The sequence below is a fragment of the Tachyglossus aculeatus genome, assembly GCF_015852505.1.
Source record: "Tachyglossus aculeatus isolate mTacAcu1 chromosome 12 unlocalized genomic scaffold, mTacAcu1.pri SUPER_6_unloc_1, whole genome shotgun sequence".
NCBI lineage: Eukaryota > Metazoa > Chordata > Mammalia > Monotremata > Tachyglossidae > Tachyglossus > Tachyglossus aculeatus.
In genome coordinates this window covers 9320370-9328120 of record NW_024044828.1, presented here as the reverse complement: position 1 = coordinate 9328120, position 7751 = coordinate 9320370, and positions in this window count along the sequence as shown.

Genomic DNA, 7751 nt, shown 5'->3' with positions numbered 1-7751 from the left:
CTGGGTTTTTTTCAAGCATCCTTCTTTGTGATTGAATTCTTCCATTCCATAGAGAAGATGCCAAAGAGCAAAATTTTTAAAAGAACAGTTCATGTGAGTAAACACATTACTATAGAGATGAACACTGTTTTTTGTATTGGTGGAAATTTTTTATTCTTACAACTCTCTTGTGCATTATGTCATTAGAAGGGCCGGGATGAATCCTTCCCCACACTTAAAATAGAATGGTATACTTATTCCCATTTCCATTTTGGATGCCTGTAAATTGTGCTAGAAGAGGACCAAGAGTCTTCCTTTCTGAAATAATTTGTAAAATGGACTGTGGGCAAACCTAGAACTAGGGGTCACAGTGAAAATACTATTTATTCTCAGGTCTGCATAAGTCTCAACATATGTTCAGCTGAAGATTAAAGAACATGTGGGCTCTAATGCTTATGCTATCCATGAACCATGAAAACCGGCCAGGTGTCCTGGTTTCAAAATAATAATAATAATGATAGTATTTGTTAAGCACTTACTATGTTCCAAGCACTGTTCTAAGCGCTGGGGTAGATACAAGGTCATCAGGTTGTCCCATGGGGCTCACAGTCTTAATCCCCATTTTACAGATGAGGTAACAGACACAGAAAAGTTAAGTGACTTGCCCAAAGTCACACATCTGACAAGTGGCAGAGCTGGGATTAGAACCCTTGACCTCTGACTCCCAAGCCCATGTTCTTTCCACTGAGCCATGCTGCTTCTCTTCAGAAGAATAACTCTAAATTTAGGGTTTGGCGGTATGCACTCTGGAGCAAAGTTTCCCCTTTGAACAGCCATAAAGATGTCAAAAACACAGAATATGCATTTTCTTATATTTTTCAAAGATTTCAGTTGGAAAGAGGATTCCTGGACCTGTTTCCCTGAATGGTTGTGTTTCAGGGGGACAGAAGGGTCTACCTACTTAAATTAACAATCCATTCCCCAATGTTTTAGTGGTCCTGCCAAGGTAGTTTGAGCTAACTTGGATGGCATCGACTGAGTGCCCACTGGGTGCAATGGGTTGAACTAATTGGGAAAGTACAAATACCAAGAAGTGACATGTACCCTGCCCACAAGGAGCTTAAATTGTAATGGGGGAGAAAGAGTTTTGGGATGCACATCTATATATCAAGTCTAAAATGGAGGGTAAAACTATTCCAATGACTCATCAGGAACCTTATCTAGACACTGAGAAAATGAGGAATTAGCTGAGGAAATGAAGTAGTCCATTACAAGTTCATCAATCAATCAGTGGTATTATTGAGCAAGTGAGTTATTATATTATTTGAACACACTGAAGTTCATATAACACAGAGCAGCAGCATAAAGGTGACCAACCAATTGCCATAACTGGACAGGCAGGTAAAACAATTAACTTATTATAATATAAAAGTAGTTTTCAGTGATGTGAGAGAAAAGTCTAAGTCAAACCCAGTGCTTAGAACAGTGCTTTGCACATAGTAAGTGCTTAACAAATGCCATTATTATTATTATTATTATTATTATTATTATTATTATTATTAAATTCTACTTTTTCCTGGTGTCTGGGTTTCCTCAGGCCACATTGGTTTTGAACTTGAAGTTTAGCTTTCAGTGCTCAGTGATGACAAGTCAATGAATTACAAATGTGACTCTAATAATTTTTTTTCTGGTGTTTGATAAATCCTTACTTTGTGCCAGGTGCTGTTCTAATCACTGGATTAGATAAAATTTAATCAAGTTGGACACAGTCCCTGTTCCACATGGGGCTCACAGTCTTAATCCCCACTTTAATAATGATAATAATGATAATAATAATAATTATAATGATGATGGTATTTTTTGTGCTTACTATGTACCAAGCACTGTTCTAAGCACTGGGGTGGATATAAAATAATCAGGTTGTCACATATGGGGCTCACAGTCTTAATCCCCATTTTACAAATGAGGTAACTGGGGCACAGAGAAGTTAAGTGACTTGCCCAAATTCACACAGCAGACAAGTGGCAGAATTAAATCAGAACCCAGTTCCTTGTGACTCCCAGCCCCGTGCTCTATCCACTAAACCATGCTGCTTTGGAAATGCACATTTATAATAGAGCTGAAATTCAAACAACAACACAATATTGTCTTCTTTGAGGGCACATGTTTGCCTGGCTTTTGTCAAGATGTAGGTGATTGAATCATTAACACCTTCTTATGTGGTGGGTAGAATTACAAGGGGAAAGAGATTAGGAAGAACAAACCCACTGCAGAAATTAAGAAAGGTGCCACAAGTTGTAAAATATGAAAATGATTTCAGAATATATACAATATAAAGCCTGATCTAGATAAGTACTGAATAACACTTATTTCTGAGGCAAGTAGTAAATCTGAAAATGTGTAGAAAACTTAGTTTGTTGCTTCTGAGCATTCCAATTTGGTGTTCCATTGGGTCAAAGATGCAATATAATTAGGCAGAAGACAAGATTGCTCCTGCATTACCTATTAAGGATTGCTCTAAAGGCATCAGAAGATGGGTCTGAAAATGCATTCGTTATAACTTCCTAACAGATGAGGTATTGACCACCCTACCATTTATGCAATTGGCTATCTGGGGATAAATAAATTCTGCTTTATTAAGACCACATTTCACACCACACTGGTGGTTCATTTTGATGTGTAGTATAATCAAGTAGGGCACCTTTCTTTGTCCCATATGTAGGTGGTATAAATAAAAGTAGTTTTCCTACCTCAAAATGCTATAGTGTTTTCTTGCAGTTGCTGCTTTCCTGTGTGCAGAAGCTAAAATTAGGCCACTGTGATTGTTTTTCACAATAAATGATTTTACCCAAAAAAGCAGTTGAAGAGCATTAACAAAACAATGTTGTCTCTAATTGAAATCACAGATGTGAATATCTCCTTGCTCATCATGCCAGGTTGTAAGATAAATCAAAATATATCCAGATAGTACTGAACCAGTGAACGTAAGAGGACCTCAAGTGTGGAATTAAAATTGATGCCATTGAGGACTAAACACACAGTCATTAAACAGAGGACTATAAAATTTCCCATATATTAACTTCTCAAAAGTCTCACAATAATAATAACAATAGTGCTAGTAATAACAATACTTTACCCTAATTAGCTCCTTGAACCAATGAACCTCATGGACCTTTACAATCCCTAATTATCCCAGCTTGTTAGAAAGGAAAGCCATCATTATCCCATTTAAGAGAAGGTAAAACTTGTCACACAAGGGACTACCTAGTCTTTCCTAAGGGCTTTCCAGAGAGTCACGAGTTAGGTCCGGATGTGACTACCTGACTTCAATTTAAGTAGCTTCCTTTCAAAATAATTGTGAGTGACTGTTCAGCTAGCTTCACAAATACAGATGAATCTGGGTTGAAAACAAGGGAAAGCAACTGGATCCTGAAAAGAAAAGGCACGAGTCAAGTGCTTTTAGGGCATGATATGCTTTTATCCAAGGAACAAAGATAAACCAGCAGGTCTAACTGAAGCTGAGAGAAAATGCTTATAACTGGAATACCCAAATTGATAGGTATAATCTTTATCTAGGTATAAGTACAGAGAGCTGTTGATAGCTACAGTGCTTGGCTTCAGGATCTAAGCATGAGTATTAGTGTACCTAGACTGCCTGGAGCCAAAGGTTTAAATCCTGTCAACTCTCCCCTTCCTCTTCCTGAGGCAGATCAAATTGAGTTCCGCACAGTTACTCACTGTGTGTGGTGACGGTTGGTGGGGAATTCTTTCAAACACTCCTTTCAGAGGGTGCCTGGATTGCTCTGTTTGGCTATTATCCTCTTCTCACTCCCTTTAAGAAAAATAAAAATAAAAGTTTCTTTAGACAAAATTCTGGGAGCCTACCAGAAATGCTGAGAGGCCTCAAAGCCAGCCACCTGATCCCTCTAGGACATGTGGCACCTGAGAACAATTCAGTTTAATTTATTGATATTGAATAGCAGTGAAGTGGAAAATGCTTATTCTACATGAAACTCCTGAGGCAAATGTACTCTTGTGACCAAGAAGTTAGTGAACTCAGGGTTTGGAAAAATTAATTGTGTAGAAGTGGAAAAACCACTCTGGGAATCTGCTGGAACTGTCAGCATTGAACACTATGGGCAAAATTTCATGGTTATGAAATTCTGTACTTAAGGACCACCCAGTTATCTGCAGAGCAAGACACACCTTTCATTAAACATAATCCCAGATAAGGTAGATGACAAATTTAGAGATGAGATTCAGTCAACACAATTGTCTTTAAGCTTAGATCTTGTGGATAGAACATAATTAAGAGTATAAAGATATCAGTCATGGAAATATTGGTTCCATGATTATTTAAAAATGAATTGGGAGCCAGGATTCAAAATGTAAATGCATCAGTGTAATGAATCAGTGAACCAAATTTTATGTAATTGAGGATTAGTAGGTTTCAATGCGGATCAGAGATAATCTGGGACTGAAATAAACTGCAATTTATCTTAAAGAAGAAGAACAAAATTTAGAGGAACCTCCAGTTATAGAGGAGGAAATAGTATTGGCAAAAAAGGCCAATACTATCAATAGATGTGTTTATAAATAAAGTCAGAAATCCTAGATTATGAGGCCCCTGTGAAAAAGAGATCACATCTCATTCCCACCTTTGTTTTTTCTTCCAGTGCTTACTTAGTACAGTGCTCTGCACACAGTAAGTGTTTAATAAATGCTATGATATCTACTAAGACTACCTGGGTCCCCCAAAGTCCAATGTTAAGGCACTAAAATATGGACTGTGTACACTTAAATCCCCAAAGAGTTGGTATTTGGAAAAAAATTACCCATATTTCTCCAACAAGGCTCATCTTCCATTCCTCTTTAAAAATGGATTTAAACGGAAAGCAGGAGTCATAGGGTGGATTTAATAAGACACTCAAGAATTTCAAATTGGGTTACCCCATAGCCAACTATTACCTCACACTTTTCCCAAATAAAACATTCCTTTATTAATTTTAGTAAAGAACATGAGACTTTCCTGGCAACTTTGAATCTCGGCTCTGACAATAAGAATGGATTCTGCTTAAACCAGACACTGCATTCAAATGTCCAAGAACAAAAGTGGTTACCTGAAGAATGAGCATTAATGGCTGCTCGGAATGGGTTCACAATGAAATCACTTAAAGAAACTCTAGACTCCTACTAAATAATTGAGATTCTGATCTTCCTGAGATAGTTATGTTACTATCTGCCCTCTGAAATGTTGGAAACTGCTCCAGTACCACTGTCATCAGAGAGCTGGGTGTAAGAGGAAGCCCCTTTTACTCATGGTGAATTCCTAACAGAAATAAACTGATGAAGCCTCTGTGGCTATATAACTATGGTCAAAGAACATAAGGAAAGCCAGTGAAGAAAAGATTTCAAAGAACAGAGGTTCCAGCTAGAAGAGTATTGCTTGGAAATCATCAGTGAGATGAAATCAATGGAAATTCGCACAACTGAGAAAACTTCCAATGATGGAAGAAACTTAGCAGGTAACATTTTCCTGGAGGAAGAAAGCTAAAAAATGGTGGCCTAGTGAATAAACAGAGCTGGCAACCCTTAATTTAGCATATATCTGATTGAGAAGGAACACCAAAAACATCATTCTGAAGAGCAGGTAAGAGAGTTGGTTGATAGAGTAATGATGATGCGTGCAAAGTGGAAAGAGTTTGAAGAGGTAGCTTATAATAAAATGGTGTCAACATTTTGGCAATCCCATTTAAAATGACCTTCCACAAGAGGGTTCAAATAGTAGTAGTAGTAGTACCTGACCCTAATTTAGTGTCTATGCTTCAGTTGCAGTTGTTCCATCCCCGGACAGAGTCCTGGAGGCTTTGATTTCTGCCGTCTAAAACTCCCATAAGCGCAGGTTGGTCAGGGGACCTTAAAGGAGCAGACCATCTTAAGCAGCAAGTAAATCCACTTTTCCAACCTTTATTAATCAACATCCCCATTTAGGGGCAGGGAGGAGAGAGGAGGGAGTCTGTGTCACCAGCAGGAAGGAGTAGTTGGTATTTTCAAACAGTTGCCTTTAGTCAACTTTTTACAGTGCCTCCCCTAGAATGGTCTTTGAATAGAACTACATTTCCCATAAATAAAGGGCAAGCAAGCTTGTCATTTTGATGCCAAGTGGGCATAATTCCTCTTTCAAGTAGAATCGGCATGAACACATTAGTACACTGGGGGGAGGTGATTTACCCACTTGACCTTATTAGACAAGTTAATGTAATTTTACTTCCTCTCTTTAGTTAGAGCCATTATTCTTAGTGCATGAAACATTAATGAAATAACTGACTTCCTGATCTATAATGAATGCTCTTTTTTCCATATTGATTTTCAGGAAGGACCTGGTGACTCTTGCAGATGGAGTGCTTTCACTCAATAATGTCCAGGGTGGAACTGCCAAGCAAGTGTTGAGAATCTGACTTTCTGTAAACACAGAAGGTTATATTACCCCCAGTTCTAACTCCTGTATCTGATTTTGCCATGGAAAAACAAAAATAAAATTCTAAGAAAATCTCCAGATCATTTATATTGGCCCAAAGAGGCAAAGATAAATAAGTCTTTGGAGTATCTGCAATCCAACCAACAAGATAAACATTTTGGAATGAACAAGATACCTCCTACTGCAAAAATTTGGGGAAGAATATGTTTACTTCAGGCAAACAAGACTACTTTGTGATGGTTGATTACTCTTCAGCTTCCTTGAAATAGATCTACATCACACAGCCACAGTGGCTGCTATCATTGAACGCCACAAAACATCCTGGAATTCTACAGACTGTAATTATAGATAATGGACATCAATTTGCCTGTCCAGATTTTGCACATTTTGCAATATCAGAAGAATCTGCTCATGTCACATCCTTGCCACATTCCAGCTAGTCAAAGCAAAAACAGCTGTTATAACTATTAGGGAAACATTGAGGAAGGTCTAATGTGTTTTCAAAAAACAGTGCTGTAAAGGAACAAAATGCCCACATAAGGCAGGCATAAGAGCCTTGACATTAACCCTGGCCATTCACAACTAAGTCCTTAGAGTCAATGACAGTGGAAAAGATCCTGAACTATTAACAACCACAGAACAATTTCCAACAGAGAGACTCAATAGGACCAAAGCAGGGTAAGAGGCAATGAGCCTCCCAAAGTGCTTACCTAAACTCACTTGTTCATGAAGGTTCTGGCTAACTAGAAATCTGGAATGGGGATATATTTGTGAGGATTTTCAAGTGGCATAAATTGCTACGGTAATTTAATTAATGTTGAGAATGTGACTTGGGGTTTAGAGTAACACAACCAATCTTATGAAAACAAAGCATGATAGAATAATCATTCATATTTAAGGGATACCATAGAATACAGAGGTTGTAGGTGGATGAATAGGTGGAGACATGGGGACAGGACAGCTGGTGAAGACGCCAGATGCTACCTGAATGAGGCATCAAAGAGCAAGTTAAAGCAGAATGATGTTATATTTTAGAAGGGTCTCCAGAATGTGTTAAAGGACGATTGGCCAATTAATTACAAGATTCATTTGCTCCATATAGATCATTCAGATCTAGGAGTTGATTTCAGGTTTGGGTTGCTGGGAGAGTCTGAATTGTGGTTGGGCTGCCTGTCAAACATCAATCCTATACTTCACAGATCCAACCAACCAATTTCTGTAGACTACCTACTGAAAGTAGAGCCTTGTTCTAAGCACTTGGGAAAGCACTTAGTGGAGTACAAGAGAAACAGTA